The 19,094-nt window shown below is 50.7% G+C and overlaps 1 long non-coding RNA gene across 4 annotated transcripts in view; it reads right to left on the bottom strand.

Moving 5' to 3' along the window:
* LOC139704133 (uncharacterized) overlaps positions 1 to 19,094 on the bottom strand; it is a 48,964-nt gene that overhangs the window by 15,390 nt on the left and 14,480 nt on the right. Inside the window, exons 9-18 of one of the 4 annotated variants that reach the window (XR_011706180.1) lie at positions 18,409 to 18,522; positions 16,519 to 16,632; positions 14,627 to 14,740; positions 12,734 to 12,847; positions 10,847 to 10,960; positions 9,067 to 9,180; positions 7,176 to 7,289; positions 5,286 to 5,399; positions 3,397 to 3,510; positions 1,509 to 1,622 (exon numbers count right to left, since the gene is read on the bottom strand). This is a non-coding gene — a long non-coding RNA (uncharacterized lncRNA). Of the gene's footprint in view, positions 1 to 393; positions 578 to 759; positions 898 to 1,508; positions 1,623 to 3,396; positions 3,511 to 5,285; positions 5,400 to 7,175; positions 7,290 to 9,066; positions 9,181 to 10,846; positions 10,961 to 12,733; positions 12,848 to 14,626; positions 14,741 to 16,518; positions 16,633 to 18,408; positions 18,523 to 19,094 lie in introns of those variants that run through there. The other 3 variants (XR_011706178.1, XR_011706179.1, XR_011706177.1) reach the window with 3 other exon arrangements.

Here is a 19,094-nt window from a genome sequence, read left to right as displayed (position 1 = left end):
CTGAATCAGGAAGGCTGGAGGGATTTTCAGGCCCAACCTGAATCCTGTCCCCCTCCGTCCCTGCACCCCCAGCTGCTCACAGGTCATTCCTCTGCCTGACCCACACACTCCAGCTGCCTGGCCTTGCTCATGCAGTCCCCTCACTGGATCCCCTCCCTCTCCTATTGGTCTCCCCCTCTGGACGAATTCCCCAGCCACACCCATCTCTTCATTCTTCTCTGAGCCCCCCACCCCAACTTGATGGGTCCGCCCCTTCCAAGCTCCCGGCATCAGGCCTCCCCTGCAGGGTTCTGCACATGAGGCTCTGGAGCCAGATTTCCAGAATTCCAGTCCCAGCTCTTCCAGGCAGGACCTTGACTAACTCATAATTCATGTCCTTTCCCAGAGCCTCACCTTTACCACCAGGGAAATGGGTGATATGATTCCCTCTGTAAATATATGCAGCCTGGTTCATGGAGGTATTGATGCTCCGAGGTGGAATTCAGGGTTCCTGTAAGGGGGCGCCTTTTGTCACTTAAAGGAGTGGCCCTCGTGGCTCCAAGAACAGAGTTGGTTTTTGTCCCCTGTAAAGTGACCACTATAGGGATGGTCTAGTTAGTGGCGCTGAATATGTCGAAGCCCGATTTACCCTGTAAATGCTGTCTCATGCTTCTCTTTCCTTCACTTGGGGAGGAGATGAACAGAACCCCAAAGACAGATATGAGATCCGGGAGCTAGTTTGGGCTCCCAGGTTCCTGGATTGCATGGGGACAAACTTACAAGTCAAGGTGGCCTTTCTGAAGGTGGTGATGGTTCCTCCCAGGAGAGCTTCAGGGGTTCTGCACGGTCAGGCTTTGGGGGATGGCATGAATTGCACAAACATCAGTGGTTGCTTACCCTGGTTTGTATTTTGCCTTCTCTCCCTTGGTCCTCATGGCTCTGCCTAGGGGCAGGCCCTGGAGCTGTTCTATCCCAAACTTGCCCCATGGTGTTCTCTGGTTTGGGGGGTCCCTCTACTTTTTTAGCAGATGCCCATTTCTGCCATGGGAGATGGAAGAACTGGGGACAAATCTGTCTTCCAAGTTGCAATTGAGGCAACTGACACTGGCAACATAAAGGGGGATGAATCTTGGTTGTCCCATGCTGACTGGGGCTGCCTGTTCTTGGGACAAACACTGTTCACAGTCCCTGGCCTCTGAGTAGCAGCTGCAGAGGCTGATGGACTAGTTGCTCCAGTGGACTTGCAGCCTGGCTGCCAGCAGAATGTGTGTGGGTGCTGGCATGGGCCCCCACGGTGGGATTTCTACGTCTGTCAGCACCAAGGGCTGAGTGGGTTGGGCTGCCCAGGCTGGGGGGCCTGCTATCAATGGTGGGAATGGAGCTACCCCTGGACCTGGAGATCCCAGGTGTCCAAACTACTGACAGCTGGCAGAGGTGGGGGCTCTGGGCTTCTTCCTGTCAGAAACCCCAGGTGGGATGGTGGCTCCAGGGATGAGGGGCTTCTTCCCTCGGGGAGCGTGTTTAGGTACCTTTCAAGACGGCAGACTGAGGAATCAGACCAGAGACTCTGCGTCTAATAGAAGATAAAGTTGGTCCTCATCTTCATCTCGTGGGGGCAGGCCCCAAATTCCTTAATAAGACTCCTATAGCACAAGAGTTAAAACCAAGAATCAACAAATGGGACGAATTCAAACTGAAAAAGGTTTTTCTCAGCAAGAGAAATAATATGCGAGGTGAATAGGGAGCCTACATCCTGGGAACCAATTTTTACCCCTCAAACATCAGATAGAGGCCTAATCTCTAGAGTGTACAAAGAACTCAAAAAGTTAAACAACAAAAAAGCAGATAACCCAATCAACAAATGGGCCAAGGACTTGGACAGAAACTTCTCAGAAGAGGACATACAATCAATTAACAAATACATGAAAAAATGCTCACCATCTCTAGCAATCAGAGAAATGCAAATCAAAACCACCCTAAGATACCATCTCACTCCAGTCAGAAAGGCAGCCATTATGAAGTCAAACAACAATAAGTGCTGGCGAGGATGGGGGTGGGGGGGGGGTACACTCATACATTGCTGGTGGGACTGCAAATTGGTGCAGCCAATTTGGAAAGCAGTATGGAGATTCCTTGGAAAGCTGGGAATGGAACCACCATTTGACCCAGCTATTCTCCTTCTTGGATTATACCCAAAAGACCTAAGAAGAGCACACTACAGGGACACAGCCACATCAATGTTTACAGCAGCACAATTCACAATAGCTAGAATGTGGAACCAACCTAGATGCCCTTTAATAGATGAATGGATTAAAAAATGTGGCATTTATACACAATGAAATATTACTCAGCACTAAAAAATAACAAGATCATGGCATTTGCAGGGAAATGGATGGCAAAGAAGGCCCAGTGTGAGAAGGTGGCTGTAGGCAGAGCGGGACAGCCATTGCCAAGGAAGAAATGCTCATCCATGGGGAATACGGGTAGGCCACAGAAATGAAAGTTTCCTTTGCCGGCACATCAATAGGGGGACCTCTGAGGCTGCCACCACTTCTGGAACTGGCCTGTCCAGTCACCACTGAGGACCTGAACTGGGAGAAACAGAAAGCTCCGCAGCACATCCACTGCCTTCTGATGGGTGAGTCCCAGGCCATCTGGGACAGCTATACCATGCCCCCCAACCCCAGCCCATGTGTGGGCCCCTCTACCTGGGGAGGGGCCAAGCCTCTGGCATCAGTGGGCCTCAGCCAGACCTTGCCTTACCACCCCAGCACTGCCTGCCCGCCCAAAGTGGGTGGGCGCTGCTCTCTCCTCCCAGAGACACCCTCCTACCTCCAAACTTTGTGTCCCCCTCTTCCACAGCCTGCCAACTGTTCCTTGGCCCTTCCTCCCAGGCCCTCTCCCAGCACCTTGGCAGGCTTGGCTCTGCAGCCAGGGGCTCCCTTGGGGGCCACCCTCATGAACACCATTATGACTTCACAGTCCCGCTTCCCCCACGTCTGGGGCCTCCATCTGACTCCAGTAGGAACTTCCTACTCTCTCACCAGGGCCCAAAGCCCAACAGTACTCACAGGGCCTCAGCAGTAGACAGCTCCAGTCTGCCACCTTTTTTTAAAATTTTTACTTATTTTTTTTAATCATACATGACAGAATGTGTGTGGGTGCTGGCATGGGCCCCCACGGTGGGATTTCTAAGTCTGTCAGCACCAAGGGCTGAGTGGGTTGGGCTGCCCAGGCTGGGGGGCCTGCTATCAATGGTGGGAATGGAGCTACCCCTGGACCTGGAGATCCCAGGTGTCCAAACTACTGACAGCTGGCAGAGGTGGGGGCTCTGGGCTTCTTCCTGTCAGAAACCCCAGGTGGGATGGTGGCTCCAGGGATGAGGGGCTTCTTCCCTCGGGGAGCGTGTTTAGGTACCTTTCAAGACGGCAGACTGAGGAATCAGACCAGAGACTCTGCGTCTAATAGAAGATAAAGTTGGTCCTCATCTTCATCTCGTGGGGGCAGGCCCCAAATTCCTTAATAAGACTCCTATAGCACAAGAGTTAAAACCAAGAATCAACAAATGGGACGAATTCAAACTGAAAAAGGTTTTTCTCAGCAAGAGAAATAATATGCGAGGTGAATAGGGAGCCTACATCCTGGGAACCAATTTTTACCCCTCAAACATCAGATAGAGGCCTAATCTCTAGAGTGTACAAAGAACTCAAAAAGTTAAACAACAAAAAAGCAGATAACCCAATCAACAAATGGGCCAAGGACTTGGACAGAAACTTCTCAGAAGAGGACATACAATCAATTAACAAATACATGAAAAAATGCTCACCATCTCTAGCAATCAGAGAAATGCAAATCAAAACCACCCTAGGATACCATCTCACTCCAGTCAGAAAGGCAGCCATTATGAAGTCAAACAACAATAAGTGCTGGCGAGGATGGGGGTGGGGGGGGGAGGTACACTCATACATTGCTGGTGGGACTGAAAATTGGTGCAGCCAATTTGGAAAGCAGTATGGAGATTCCTTGGAAAGCTGGGAATGGAACCACCATTTGACCCAGCTATTCTCCTTCTTGGATTATACCCAAAAGTCCTAAGAAGAGCACACTACAGGGACACAGCCACATCAATGTTTACAGCAGCACAATTCACAATAGCTAGAATGTGGAACCAACCTAGATGCCCTTTAATAGATGAATGGATTAAAAAATGTGGCATTTATACACAATGAAATATTACTCAGCACTAAAAAATAACAAGATCATGGCATTTGCAGGGAAATGGATGGCAAAGAAGGCCCAGTGTGAGAAGGTGGCTGTAGGCAGAGCGGGACAGCCATTGCCAAGGAAGAAATGCTCATCCATGGGGAATACGGGTAGGCCACAGAAATGAAAGTTTCCTTTGCCGGCACATCAATAGGGGGACCTCTGAGGCTGCCACCACTTCTGGAACTGGCCTGTCCAGTCACCACTGAGGACCTGAACTGGGAGAAACAGAAAGCTCCGCAGCACATCCACTGCCTTCTGATGGGTGAGTCCCAGGCCATCTGGGACAGCTATACCATGCCCCCCAACCCCAGCCCATGTGTGGGCCCCTCTACCTGGGGAGGGGCCAAGCCTCTGGCATCAGTGGGCCTCAGCCAGACCTTGCCTTACCACCCCAGCACTGCCTCCCCGCCCAAAGTGGGTGGGCGCTGCTCTCTCCTCCCAGAGACACCCTCCTACCTCCAAACTTTGTGTCCCCCTCTTCCACAGCCTGCCAACTGTTCCTTGGCCCTTCCTCCCAGGCCCTCTCCCAGCACCTTGGCAGGCTTGGCTCTGCAGCCAGGGGCTCCCTTGGGGGCCACCCTCATGAACACCATTATGACTTCACAGTCCCGCTTCCCCCACGTCTGGGGCCTCCATCTGACTCCAGTAGGAACTTCCTACTCTCTCACCAGGGCCCAAAGCCCAACAGTACTCACAGGGCCTCAGCAGTAGACAGCTCCAGTCTGCCACCTTTTTTAAAATTTTTACTTATTTTTTTTAATCATACATGACAGAATGTGTGTGGGTGCTGGCATGGGCCCCCACGGTGGGATTTCTACGTCTGTCAGCACCAAGGGCTGAGTGGGTTGGGCTGCCCAGGCTGGGGGGCCTGCTATCAATGGTGGGAATGGAGCTACCCCTGGACCTGGAGATCCCAGGTGTCCAAACTACTGACAGCTGGCAGAGGTGGGGGCTCTGGGCTTCTTCCTGTCAGAAACCCCAGGTGGGATGGTGGCTCCAGGGATGAGGGGCTTCTTCCCTCGGGGAGCGTGTTTAGGTACCTTTCAAGACGGCAGACTGAGGAATCAGACCAGAGACTCTGCGTCTAATAGAAGATAAAGTTGGTCCTCATCTTCATCTCGTGGGGGCAGGCCCCAAATTCCTTAATAAGACTCCTATAGCACAAGAGTTAAAACCAAGAATCAACAAATGGGACGAATTCAAACTGAAAAAGGTTTTTCTCAGCAAGAGAAATAATATGCGAGGTGAATAGGGAGCCTACATCCTGGGAACCAATTTTTACCCCTCAAACATCAGATAGAGGCCTAATCTCTAGAGTGTACAAAGAACTCAAAAAGTTAAACAACAAAAAAGCAGATAACCCAATCAACAAATGGGCCAAGGACTTGGACAGAAACTTCTCAGAAGAGGACATACAATCAATTAACAAATACATGAAAAAATGCTCACCATCTCTAGCAATCAGAGAAATGCAAATCAAAACCACCCTAAGATACCATCTCACTCCAGTCAGAAAGGCAGCCATTATGAAGTCAAACAACAATAAGTGCTGGCGAGGATGGGGGTGGGGGGGGGGGGTACACTCATACATTGCTGGTGGGACTGCAAATTGGTGCAGCCAATTTGGAAAGCAGTATGGAGATTCCTTGGAAAGCTGGGAATGGAACCACCATTTGACCCAGCTATTCTCCTTCTTGGATTATACCCAAAAGACCTAAGAAGAGCACACTACAGGGACACAGCCACATCAATGTTTACAGCAGCACAATTCACAATAGCTAGAATGTGGAACCAACCTAGATGCCCTTTAATAGATGAATGGATTAAAAAATGTGGCATTTATACACAATGAAATATTACTCAGCACTAAAAAATAACAAGATCATGGCATTTGCAGGGAAATGGATGGCAAAGAAGGCCCAGTGTGAGAAGGTGGCTGTAGGCAGAGCGGGACAGCCATTGCCAAGGAAGAAATGCTCATCCATGGGGAATACGGGTAGGCCACAGAAATGAAAGTTTCCTTTGCCGGCACATCAATAGGGGGACCTCTGAGGCTGCCACCACTTCTGGAACTGGCCTGTCCAGTCACCACTGAGGACCTGAACTGGGAGAAACAGAAAGCTCCGCAGCACATCCACTGCCTTCTGATGGGTGAGTCCCAGGCCATCTGGGACAGCTATACCATGCCCCCCAACCCCAGCCCATGTGTGGGCCCCTCTACCTGGGGAGGGGCCAAGCCTCTGGCATCAGTGGGCCTCAGCCAGACCTTGCCTTACCACCCCAGCACTGCCTCCCCGCCCAAAGTGGGTGGGCGCTGCTCTCTCCTCCCAGAGACACCCTCCTACCTCCAAACTTTGTGTCCCCCTCTTCCACAGCCTGCCAACTGTTCCTTGGCCCTTCCTCCCAGGCCCTCTCCCAGCACCTTGGCAGGCTTGGCTCTGCAGCCAGGGGCTCCCTTGGGGGCCACCCTCATGAACACCATTATGACTTCACAGTCCCGCTTCCCCCACGTCTGGGGCCTCCATCTGACTCCAGTAGGAACTTCCTACTCTCTCACCAGGGCCCAAAGCCCAACAGTACTCACAGGGCCTCAGCAGTAGACAGCTCCAGTCTGCCACCTTTTTTTAAAATTTTTACTTATTTTTTTTAATCATACATGACAGAATGTGTGTGGGTGCTGGCATGGGCCCCCACGGTGGGATTTCTACGTCTGTCAGCACCAAGGGCTGAGTGGGTTGGGCTGCCCAGGCTGGGGGGCCTGCTATCAATGGTGGGAATGGAGCTACCCCTGGACCTGGAGATCCCAGGTGTCCAAACTACTGACAGCTGGCAGAGGTGGGGGCTCTGGGCTTCTTCCTGTCAGAAACCCCAGGTGGGATGGTGGCTCCAGGGATGAGGGGCTTCTTCCCTCGGGGAGCGTGTTTAGGTACCTTTCAAGACGGCAGACTGAGGAATCAGACCAGAGACTCTGCGTCTAATAGAAGATAAAGTTGGTCCTCATCTTCATCTCGTGGGGGCAGGCCCCAAATTCCTTAATAAGACTCCTATAGCACAAGAGTTAAAATCAAGAATCAACAAATGGGACGAATTCAAACTGAAAAAGGTTTTTCTCAGCAAGAGAAATAATATGCGAGGTGAATAGGGAGCCTACATCCTGGGAACCAATTTTTACCCCTCAAACATCAGATAGAGGCCTAATCTCTAGAGTGTACAAAGAACTCAAAAAGTTAAACAACAAAAAAGCAGATAACCCAATCAACAAATGGGCCAAGGACTTGGACAGAAACTTCTCAGAAGAGGACATACAATCAATTAACAAATACATGAAAAAATGCTCACCATCTCTAGCAATCAGAGAAATGCAAATCAAAACCACCCTAAGATACCATCTCACTCTAGTCAGAAAGGCAGCCATTATGAAGTCAAACAACAATAAGTGCTGGCGAGGATGGGGGTGGGGGGGGGGAGGTACACTCATACATTGCTGGTGGGACTGCAAATTGGTGCAGCCAATTTGGAAAGCAGTATGGAGATTCCTTGGAAAGCTGGGAATGGAACCACCATTTGACCCAGGTATTCTCCTTCTTGGATTATACCCAAAAGTCCTAAGAAGAGCACACTACAGGGACACAGCCACATCAATGTTTACAGCAGCACAATTCACAATAGCTAGAATGTGGAACCAACCTAGATGCCCTTTAATAGATGAATGGATTAAAAATGTGGCATTTATACACAATGAAATATTACTCAGCACTAAAAAATAACAAGATCATGGCATTTGCAGGGAAATGGATGGCAAAGAAGGCCCAGTGTGAGAAGGTGGCTGTAGGCAGAGCGGGACAGCCATTGCCAAGGAAGAAATGCTCATCCATGGGGAATACGGGTAGGCCACAGAAATGAAAGTTTCCTTTTGCCGGCACATCAATAGGGGGACCTCTGAGGCTGCCACCACTTCTGGAACTGGCCTGTCCAGTCACCACTGAGGACCTGAACTGGGAGAAACAGAAAGCTCCGCAGCACATCCACTGCCTTCTGATGGGTGAGTCCCAGGCCATCTGGGACAGCTATACCATGCCCCCCAACCCCAGCCCATGTGTGGGCCCCTCTACCTTGGGAGGGGCCAAGGCTCTGGCATCAGTGGGCCTCAGCCAGACCTTGCCTTACCACCCCAGCACTGCCTGCCCGCCCAAAGTGGGTGGGCGCTGCTCTCTCCTCCCAGAGACACCCTCCTACCTCCAAACTTTGTGTCCCCCTCTTCCACAGCCTGCCAACTGTTCCTTGGCCCTTCCTCCCAGGCCCTCTCCCAGCACCTTGGCAGGCTTGGCTCTGCAGCCAGGGGCTCCCTTGGGGGCCACCCTCATGAACACCATTATGACTTCACAGTCCCGCTTCCCCCACGTCTGGGGCCTCCATCTGACTCCAGTAGGAACTTCCTACTCTCTCACCAGGGCCCAAAGCCCAACAGTACTCACAGGGCCTCAGCAGTAGACAGCTCCAGTCTGCCACCTTTTTTTAAAATTTTTACTTATTTTTTTTAATCATACATGACAGAATGTGTGTGGGTGCTGGCATGGGCCCCCACGGTGGGATTTCTAAGTCTGTCAGCACCAAGGGCTGAGTGGGTTGGGCTGCCCAGGCTGGGGGGCCTGCTATCAATGGTGGGAATGGAGCTACCCCTGGACCTGGAGATCCCAGGTGTCCAAACTACTGACAGCTGGCAGAGGTGGGGGCTCTGGGCTTCTTCCTGTCAGAAACCCCAGGTGGGATGGTGGCTCCAGGGATGAGGGGCTTCTTCCCTCGGGGAGCGTGTTTAGGTACCTTTCAAGACGGCAGACTGAGGAATCAGACCAGAGACTCTGCGTCTAATAGAAGATAAAGTTGGTCCTCATCTTCATCTCGTGGGGGCAGGCCCCAAATTCCTTAATAAGACTCCTATAGCACAAGAGTTTAAACCAAGAATCAACAAATGGGACGAATTCAAACTGAAAAAGTTTTTTCTCAGCAAGAGAAATAATATGCGAGGTGAATAGGGAGCCTACATCCTGGGAACCAATTTTTACCCCTCAAACATCAGATAGAGGCCTAATCTCTAGAGTGTACAAAGAACTCAAAAAGTTAAACAACAAAAAAGCAGATAACCCAATCAACAAATGGGCCAAGGACTTGGACAGAAACTTCTCAGAAGAGGACATACAATCAATTAACAAATACATGAAAAAATGCTCACCATCTCTAGCAATCAGAGAAATGCAAATCAAAACCACCCTAAGATACCATCTCACTCCAGTCAGAAAGGCAGCCATTATGAAGTCAAACAACAATAAGTGCTGGCGAGGATGGGGGTGGGGGGGGGGGGGAGGTACACTCATACATTGCTGGTGGGACTGCAAATTGGTGCAGCCAATTTGGAAAGCAGTATGGAGATTCCTTGGAAAGCTGGGAATGGAACCACCATTTGACCCAGCTATTCTCCTTCTTGGATTATACCCAAAAGTCCTAAGAAGAGCACACTACAGGGACACAGCCACATCAATGTTTACAGCAGCACAATTCACAATAGCTAGAATGTGGAACCAACCTAGATGCCCTTTAATAGATGAATGGATTAAAAAATGTGGCATTTATACACAATGAAATATTACTCAGCACTAAAAAATAACAAGATCATGGCATTTGCAGGGAAATGGATGGCAAAGAAGGCCCAGTGTGAGAAGGTGGCTGTAGGCAGAGCGGGACAGCCATTGCCAAGGAAGAAATGCTCATCCATGGGGAATACGGGTAGGCCACAGAAATGAAAGTTTCCTTTGCCGGCACATCAATAGGGGGACCTCTGAGGCTGCCACCACTTCTGGAACTGGCCTGTCCAGTCACCACTGAGGACCTGAACTGGGAGAAACAGAAAGCTCCGCAGCACATCCACTGCCTTCTGATGGGTGAGTCCCAGGCCATCTGGGACAGCTATACCATGCCCCCCAACCCCAGCCCATGTGTGGGCCCCTCTACCTGGGGAGGGGCCAAGGCTCTGGCATCAGTGGGCCTCAGCCAGACCTTGCCTTACCAACCCAGCACTGCCTCCCCGCCCAAAGTGGGTGGGCGCTGCTCTCTCCTCCCAGAGACACCCTCCTACCTCCAAACTTTGTGTCCCCCTCTTCCACAGCCTGCCAACTGTTCCTTGGCCCTTCCTCCCAGGCCCTCTCCCAGCACCTTGGCAGGCTTGGCTCTGCAGCCAGGGGCTCCCTTGGGGGCCACCCTCATGAACACCATTATGACTTCACAGTCCCGCTTCCCCCACGTCTGGGGCCTCCATCTGACTCCAGTAGGAACTTCCTACTCTCTCACCAGGGCCCAGAAGATGAGGACCAACTTTATCTTCTACGTCTGTCAGCACCAAGGGCTGAGTGGGTTGGGCTGCCCAGGCTGGGGGGCCTGCTATCAATGGTGGGAATGGAGCTACCCCTGGACCTGGAGATCCCAGGTGTCCAAACTACTGACAGCTGGCAGAGGTGGGGGCTCTGGGCTTCTTCCTGTCAGAAACCCCAGGTGGGATGGTGGCTCCAGGGATGAGGGGCTTCTTCCCTCGGGGAGCGTGTTTAGGTACCTTTCAAGACGGCAGACTGAGGAATCAGACCAGAGACTCTGCGTCTAATAGAAGATAAAGTTGGTCCTCATCTTCATCTCGTGGGGGCAGGCCCCAAATTCCTTAATAAGACTCCTATAGCACAAGAGTTTAAACCAAGAATCAACAAATGGGACGAATTCAAACTGAAAAAGTTTTTTCTCAGCAAGAGAAATAATATGCGAGGTGAATAGGGAGTCTACATCCTGGGAACCAATTTTTACCCCTCAAACATCAGATAGAGGCCTAATCTCTAGAGTGTACAAAGAACTCAAAAAGTTAAACAACAAAAAAGCAGATAACCCAATCAACAAATGGGCCAAGGACTTGGACAGAAACTTCTCAGAAGAGGACATACAATCAATTAACAAATACATGAAAAAATGCTCACCATCTCTAGCAATCAGAGAAATGCAAATCAAAACCACCCTAAGATACCATCTCACTCCAGTCAGAAAGGCAGCCATTATGAAGTCAAACAACAATAAGTGCTGGCGAGGATGGGGGTGGGGGGGGGTACACTCATACATTGCTGGTGGGACTGCAAATTGGTGCAGCCAATTTTCAAAGCAGTATGGAGATTCCTTGGAAAGCTGGGAATGGAACCACCATTTGACCCAGCTATTCTCCTTCTTGGATTATACCCAAAAGTCCTAAGAAGAGCATACTACAGGGACACAGCCACATCAATGTTTACAGCAGCACAATTCACAATAGCTAGAATGTGGAACCAACCTAGATGCCCTTTAATAGATGAATGGATTAAAAAATGTGGCATTTATACACAATGAAATATTACTCAGCACTAAAAAATAACAAGATCATGGCATTTGCAGGGAAATGGATGGCAAAGAAGGCCCAGTGTGAGAAGGTGGCTGTAGGCAGAGCGGGACAGCCATTGCCAAGGAAGAAATGCTCATCCATGGGGAATACGGGTAGGCCACAGAAATGAAAGTTTCCTTTGCCGTCACATCAATAGGGGGACCTCTGAGGCTGCCACCACTTCTGGAACTGGCCTGTCCAGTCACCACTGAGGACCTGAACTGGGAGAAACAGAAAGCTCCGCAGCACATCCACTGCCTTCTGATGGGTGAGTCCCAGGCCATCTGGGACAGCTATACCATGCCCCCCAACCCCAGCCCATGTGTGGGCCCCTCTACCTGGGGAGGGGCCAAGCCTCTGGCATCAGTGGGCCTCAGCCAGACCTTGCCTTACCACCCCAGCACTGCCTCCCCGCCCAAAGTGGGTGGGCGCTGCTCTCTCCTCCCAGAGACACCCTCCTACCTCCAAACTTTGTGTCCCCCTCTTCCACAGCCTGCCAACTGTTCCTTGGCCCTTCCTCCCAGGCCCTCTCCCAGCACCTTGGCAGGCTTGGCTCTGCAGCCAGGGGCTCCCTTGGGGGCCACCCTCATGAACACCATTATGACTTCACAGTCCCGCTTCCCCCACGTCTGGGGCCTCCATCTGACTCCAGTAGGAACTTCCTACTCTCTCACCAGGGCCCAAAGCCCAACAGTACTCACAGGGCCTCAGCAGTAGACAGCTCCAGTCTGCCACCTTTTTTTAAAATTTTTACTTATTTTTTTTAATCATACATGACAGAATGTGTGTGGGTGCTGGCATGGGCCCCCACGGTGGGATTTCTACGTCTGTCAGCACCAAGGGCTGAGTGGGTTGGGCTGCCCAGGCTGGGGGGCCTGCTATCAATGGTGGGAATGGAGCTACCCCTGGACCTGGAGATCCCAGGTGTCCAAACTACTGACAGCTGGCAGAGGTGGGGGCTCTGGGCTTCTTCCTGTCAGAAACCCCAGGTGGGATGGTGGCTCCAGGGATGAGGGGCTTCTTCCCTCGGGGAGCGTGTTTAGGTACCTTTCAAGACGGCAGACTGAGGAATCAGACCAGAGACTCTGCGTCTAATAGAAGATAAAGTTGGTCCTCATCTTCATCTCGTGGGGGCAGGCCCCAAATTCCTTAATAAGACTCCTATAGCACAAGAGTTAAAACCAAGAATCAACAAATGGGACGGATTCAAACTGAAAAAGTTTTTTCTCAGCAAGAGAAATAATATGCGAGGTGAATAGGGAGCCTACATCCGGGGAACCAATTTTTACCCCTCAAACATCAGATAGAGGCCTAATCTCTAGAGTGTACAAAGAACTCAAAAAGTTAAACAACAAAAAAGCAGATAACCCAATCAACAAATGGGCCAAGGACTTGGACAGAAACTTCTCAGAAGAGGACATACAATCAATTAACAAATACATGAAAAAATGCTCACCATCTCTAGCAATCAGAGAAATGCAAATCAAAACCACCCTAAGATACCATCTCACTCCAGTCAGAAAGGCAGCCATTATGAAGTCAAACAACAATAAGTGCTGGCGAGGATGGGGGTGGGGGGGGGGGGAGGTACACTCATACATTGCTGGTGGGACTGAAAATTGGTGCAGCCAATTTGGAAAGCAGTATGGAGATTCCTTGGAAAGCTGGGAATGGAACCACCATTTGACCCAGCTATTCTCCTTCTTGGATTATACCCAAAAGTCCTAAGAAGAGCACACTACAGGGACACAGCCACATCAATGTTTACAGCAGCACAATTCACAATAGCTAGAATGTGGAACCAACCTAGATGCCCTTTAATAGATGAATGGATTAAAAAATGTGGCATTTATACACAATGAAATATTACTCAGCACTAAAAAATAACAAGATCATGGCATTTGCAGGGAAATGGATGGCAAAGAAGGCCCAGTGTGAGAAGGTGGCTGTAGGCAGAGCGGGACAGCCATTGCCAAGGAAGAAATGCTCATCCATGGGGAATACGGGTAGGCCACAGAAATGAAAGTTTCCTTTGCCGTCACATCAATAGGGGGACCTCTGAGGCTGCCACCACTTCTGGAACTGGCCTGTCCAGTCACCACTGAGGACCTGAACTGGGAGAAACAGAAAGCTCCGCAGCACATCCACTGCCTTCTGATGGGTGAGTCCCAGGCCATCTGGGACAGCTATACCATGCCCCCCAACCCCAGCCCATGTGTGGGCCCCTCTACCTGGGGAGGGGCCAAGCCTCTGGCATCAGTGGGCCTCAGCCAGACCTTGCCTTACCACCCCAGCACTGCCTCCCCGCCCAAAGTGGGTGGGCGCTGCTCTCTCCTCCCAGAGACACCCTCCTACCTCCAAACTTTGTGTCCCCCTCTTCCACAGCCTGCCAACTGTTCCTTGGCCCTTCCTCCCAGGCCCTCTCCCAGCACCTTGGCAGGCTTGGCTCTGCAGCCAGGGGCTCCCTTGGGGGCCACCCTCATGAACACCATTATGACTTCACAGTCCCGCTTCCCCCACGTCTGGGGCCTCCATCTGACTCCAGTAGGAACTTCCTACTCTCTCACCAGGGCCCAAAGCCCAACAGTACTCACAGGGCCTCAGCAGTAGACAGCTCCAGTCTGCCACCTTTTTTTAAAATTTTTACTTATTTTTTTTAATCATACATGACAGAATGTGTGTGGGTGCTGGCATGGGCCCCCACGGTGGGATTTCTAAGTCTGTCAGCACCAAGGGCTGAGTGGGTTGGGCTGCCCAGGCTGGGGGGCCTGCTATCAATGGTGGGAATGGAGCTACCCCTGGACCTGGAGATCCCAGGTGTCCAAACTACTGACAGCTGGCAGAGGTGGGGGCTCTGGGCTTCTTCCTGTCAGAAACCCCAGGTGGGATGGTGGCTCCAGGGATGAGGGGCTTCTTCCCTCGGGGAGCGTGTTTAGGTACCTTTCAAGACGGCAGACTGAGGAATCAGACCAGAGACTCTGCGTCTAATAGAAGATAAAGTTGGTCCTCATCTTCATCTCGTGGGGGCAGGCCCCAAATTCCTTAATAAGACTCCTATAGCACAAGAGTTAAAACCAAGAATCAACAAATGGGACGAATTCAAACTGAAAAAGGTTTTTCTCAGCAAGAGAAATAATATGCGAGGTGAATAGGGAGCCTACATCCTGGGAACCAATTTTTACCCCTCAAACATCAGATAGAGGCCTAATCTCTAGAGTGTACAAAGAACTCAAAAAGTTAAACAACAAAAAAGCAGATAACCCAATCAACAAATGGGCCAAGGACTTGGACAGAAACTTCTCAGAAGAGGACATACAATCAATTAACAAATACATGAAAAAATGCTCACCATCTCTAGCAATCAGAGAAATGCAAATCAAAACCACCCTAAGATACCATCTCACTCCAGTCAGAAAGGCAGCCATTATGAAGTCAAACAACAATAAGTGCTGGCGAGGATGGGGGTGGGGGGGGGGGAGGTACACTCATACATTGCTGGTGGGACTGAAAATTGGTGCAGCCAATTTGGAAAGCAGTATGGAGATTCCTTGGAAAGCTGGGAATGGAACCACCATTTGACCCAGCTATTCTCCTTCTTGGATTATACCCAAAAGTCCTAAGAAGAGCACACTACAGGGACACAGCCACATCAATGTTTACAGCAGCACAATTCACAATAGCTAGAATGTGGAACCAACCTAGATGCCCTTTAATAGATGAATGGATTAAAAAATGTGGCATTTATACACAATGAAATATTACTCAGCACTAAAAAATAACAAGATCATGGCATTTGCAGGGAAATGGATGGCAAAGAAGGCCCAGTGTGAGAAGGTGGCTGTAGGCAGAGCGGGACAGCCATTGCCAAGGAAGAAATGCTCATCCATGGGGAATACGGGTAGACCACAGAAATGAAAGTTTCCTTTGCCGTCACATCAATAGGGGGACCTCTGAGGCTGCCACCACTTCTGGAACTGGCCTGTCCAGTCACCACTGAGGACCTGAACTGGGAGAAACAGAAAGCTCCGCAGCACATCCACTGCCTTCTGATGGGTGAGTCCCAGGCCATCTGGGACAGCTATACCATGCCCCCCAACCCCAGCCCATGTGTGGGCCCCTCTACCTGGGGAGGGGCCAAGCCTCTGGCATCAGTGGGCCTCAGCCAGACCTTGCCTTACCACCCCAGCACTGCCTCCCCGCCCAAAGTGGGTGGGCGCTGCTCTCTCCTCCCAGAGACACCCTCCTACCTCCAAACTTTGTGTCCCCCTCTTCCACAGCCTGCCAACTGTTCCTTGGCCCTTCCTCCCAGGCCCTCTCCCAGCACCTTGGCAGGCTTGGCTCTGCAGCCAGGGGCTCCCTTGGGGGCCACCCTCATGAACACCATTATGACTTCACAGTCCCGCTTCCCCCACGTCTGGGGCCTCCATCTGACTCCAGTAGGAACTTCCTACTCTCTCACCAGGGCCCAAAGCCCAACAGTACTCACAGGGCCTCAGCAGTAGACAGCTCCAGTCTGCCACCTTTTTTTAAAATTTTTACTTATTTTTTTTAATCATACATGACAGAATGTGTGTGGGTGCTGGCATGGGCCCCCACGGTGGGATTTCTACGTCTGTCAGCACCAAGGGCTGAGTGGGTTGGGCTGCCCAGGCTGGGGGGCCTGCTATCAATGGTGGGAATGGAGCTACCCCTGGACCTGGAGATCCCAGGTGTCCAAACTACTGACAGCTGGCAGAGGTGGGGGCTCTGGGCTTCTTCCTGTCAGAAACCCCAGGTGGGATGGTGGCTCCAGGGATGAGGGGCTTCTTCCCTCGGGGAGCGTGTTTAGGTACCTTTCAAGACGGCAGACTGAGGAATCAGACCAGAGACTCTGCGTCTAATAGAAGATAAAGTTGGTCCTCATCTTCATCTCGTGGGGGCAGGCCCCAAATTCCTTAATAAGACTCCTATAGCACAAGAGTTAAAACCAAGAATCAACAAATGGGACGAATTCAAACTGAAAAAGTTTTTTCTCAGCAAGAGAAATAATATGCGAGGTGAATAGGGAGCCTACATCCTGGGAACCAATTTTTACCCCTCAAACATCAGATAGAGGCCTAATCTCTAGAGTGTACAAAGAACTCAAAAAGTTAAACAACAAAAAAGCAGATAACCCAATCAACAAATGGGCCAAGGACTTGGACAGAAACTTCTCAGAAGAGGACATACAATCAATTAACAAATACATGAAAAAATGCTCACCATCTCTAGCAATCAGTGAAATGCAAATCAAAACCACCCTAAGATACCATCTCACTCCAGTCAGAAAGGCAGCCATTATGAAGTCAAACAACAATAAGTGCTGGCGAGGATGGGGGGGGGGGGGGGAGGTACACTCATACATTGCTGGTGGGACTGAAAATTGGTGCAGCCAATTTGGAAAGCAGTATGGAGATTCCTTGGAAAGCTGGGAATGGAACCACCATTTGACCCAGCTATTCTCCTTCTTGGATTATACCCAAAAGTCCTAAGAAGAGCATACTACAGGGACACAGCCACATCAATGTTTACAGCAGCACAATTCACAATAGCTAGAATGTGGAACCAACCTAGATGCCCTTTAATAGATGAATGGATTAAAAAATGTGGCATTTATACACAATGAAATATTACTCAGCACTAAAAAATAACAAGATCATGGCATTTGCAGGGAAATGGGTGGCAAAGAAGGCCCAGTGTGAGAAGGTGGCTGTAGGCAGAGCGGGACAGCCATTGCCAGGGAAGAAATGCTCATCCATGGGGAATACGGGTAGGCCACAGAAATGAAAGTTTCCTTTGCCGTCACATCAATAGGGGGACCTCTGAGGCTGCCACCACTTCTGGAACTGGCCTGTCCAGTCACCACTGAGGACCTGAACTGGGAGAAACAGAAAGCTCCGCAGCACATCCACTGCCTTCTGATGGGTGAGTCCCAGGCCATCTGGGACAGCTATACCATGCCCCCCAACCCCAGCCCATGTGTGGGCCCCTCTACCTGGGGAGGGGCCAAGCCTCTGGCATCAGTGGGCCTCAGCCAGACCTTGCCTTACCACCCCAGCACTGCCTCCCCGCCCAAAGTGGGTGGGCGCTGCTCTCTCCTCCCAGAGACACCCTCCTACCTCCAAACTTTGTGTCCCCCTCTTCCACAGCCTGCCAACTGTTCCTTGGCCCTTCCTCCCAGGCCCTCTCCCAGCACCTTGGCAGGCTTGGCTCTGCAGCCAGGGGCTCCCTTGGGGGCCACCCTCATGAACACCATTATGACTTCACAGTCCCGCTTCCCCCACGTCTGGGGCCTCCATCTGACTCCAGTAGGAACTTCCTACTCTCTCACCAGGGCCCAAAGCCCAACAGTACTCACAGGGCCTCAGCAGTAGACAGCTCCAGTCTGCCACCTTTTTTTAAAATTTTTACTTATTTTTTTTAATCATACATGACAGAATGTGTGTGGGTGCTGGCATGGGCCCCCACGGTGGGATTTCTACGTCTGTCAGCACCAAGGGCTGAGTGGGTTGGGCTGCCCAGGCTGGGGGGCCTGCTATCAATGGTGGGAATGGAGCTACCCCTGGACCTGGAGATCCCAGGTGTCCAAACTACTGACAGCTGGCAGAGGTGGGGGCTCTGGGCTTCTTCCTGTCAGAAACCCCAGGTGGGATGGTGGCTCCAGGGATGAGGGGCTTCTTCCCTCGGGGAGCGTGTTTAGGTACCTTTCAAGACGGCAGACTGAGGAATCAGACCAGAGACTCTGCGTCTAATAGAAGATAAAGTTGGTCCTCATCTTCATCTCGTGGGGGCAGGCCCCAAATTCCTTAATAAGACTCCTATAGCACAAGAGTTAAAACCAAGAATCAACAAATGGGACGGATTCAAACTGAAAAAGTTTTTTCTCAGCAAGAGAAATAATATGCGAGGTGAATAGGGAGCCTACATCCGGGGAACCAATTTTTACCCCTCAAACATCAGATAGAGGCCTAATCTCTAGAGTGTAGAAAGAACTCAAAAAGTTAAACAACAAAAAAGCAGATAACCCAATCAACAAATGGGCCAAGGACTTGGACAGAAACTTCTCAGAAGAGGACATACAATCAATTAACAAATACATGAAAAAATGCTCACCATCTCTAGCAATCAGAGAAATGCAAATCAAAACCACCCTAAGATACCATCTCACTCCAGTCAGAAAGGCAGCCATTATGAAGTCAAACAACAATAAGTGCTGGCGAGGATGGGGGGGGGCGGGGAGGTACACTCATACATTGCTGGTGGGACTGAAAATTGGTGCAGCCAATTTGGAAAGCAGTATGGAGATTCCTTGGAAAGCTGGGAATGGAACCACCATTTGACCCAGCTATTCTCCTTCTTGGATTATACCCAAAAGACCTAAGAAGAGCAC

This window comes from Marmota flaviventris, unplaced genomic scaffold (assembly GCF_047511675.1).
Source record: "Marmota flaviventris isolate mMarFla1 unplaced genomic scaffold, mMarFla1.hap1 Scaffold_318, whole genome shotgun sequence".
Taxonomy (NCBI): Eukaryota; Metazoa; Chordata; class Mammalia; order Rodentia; family Sciuridae; genus Marmota; species Marmota flaviventris.
The sequence above is the reverse complement of the archived record's forward strand: the minus strand, read 5'-3'. Positions and strand labels throughout refer to the sequence as shown.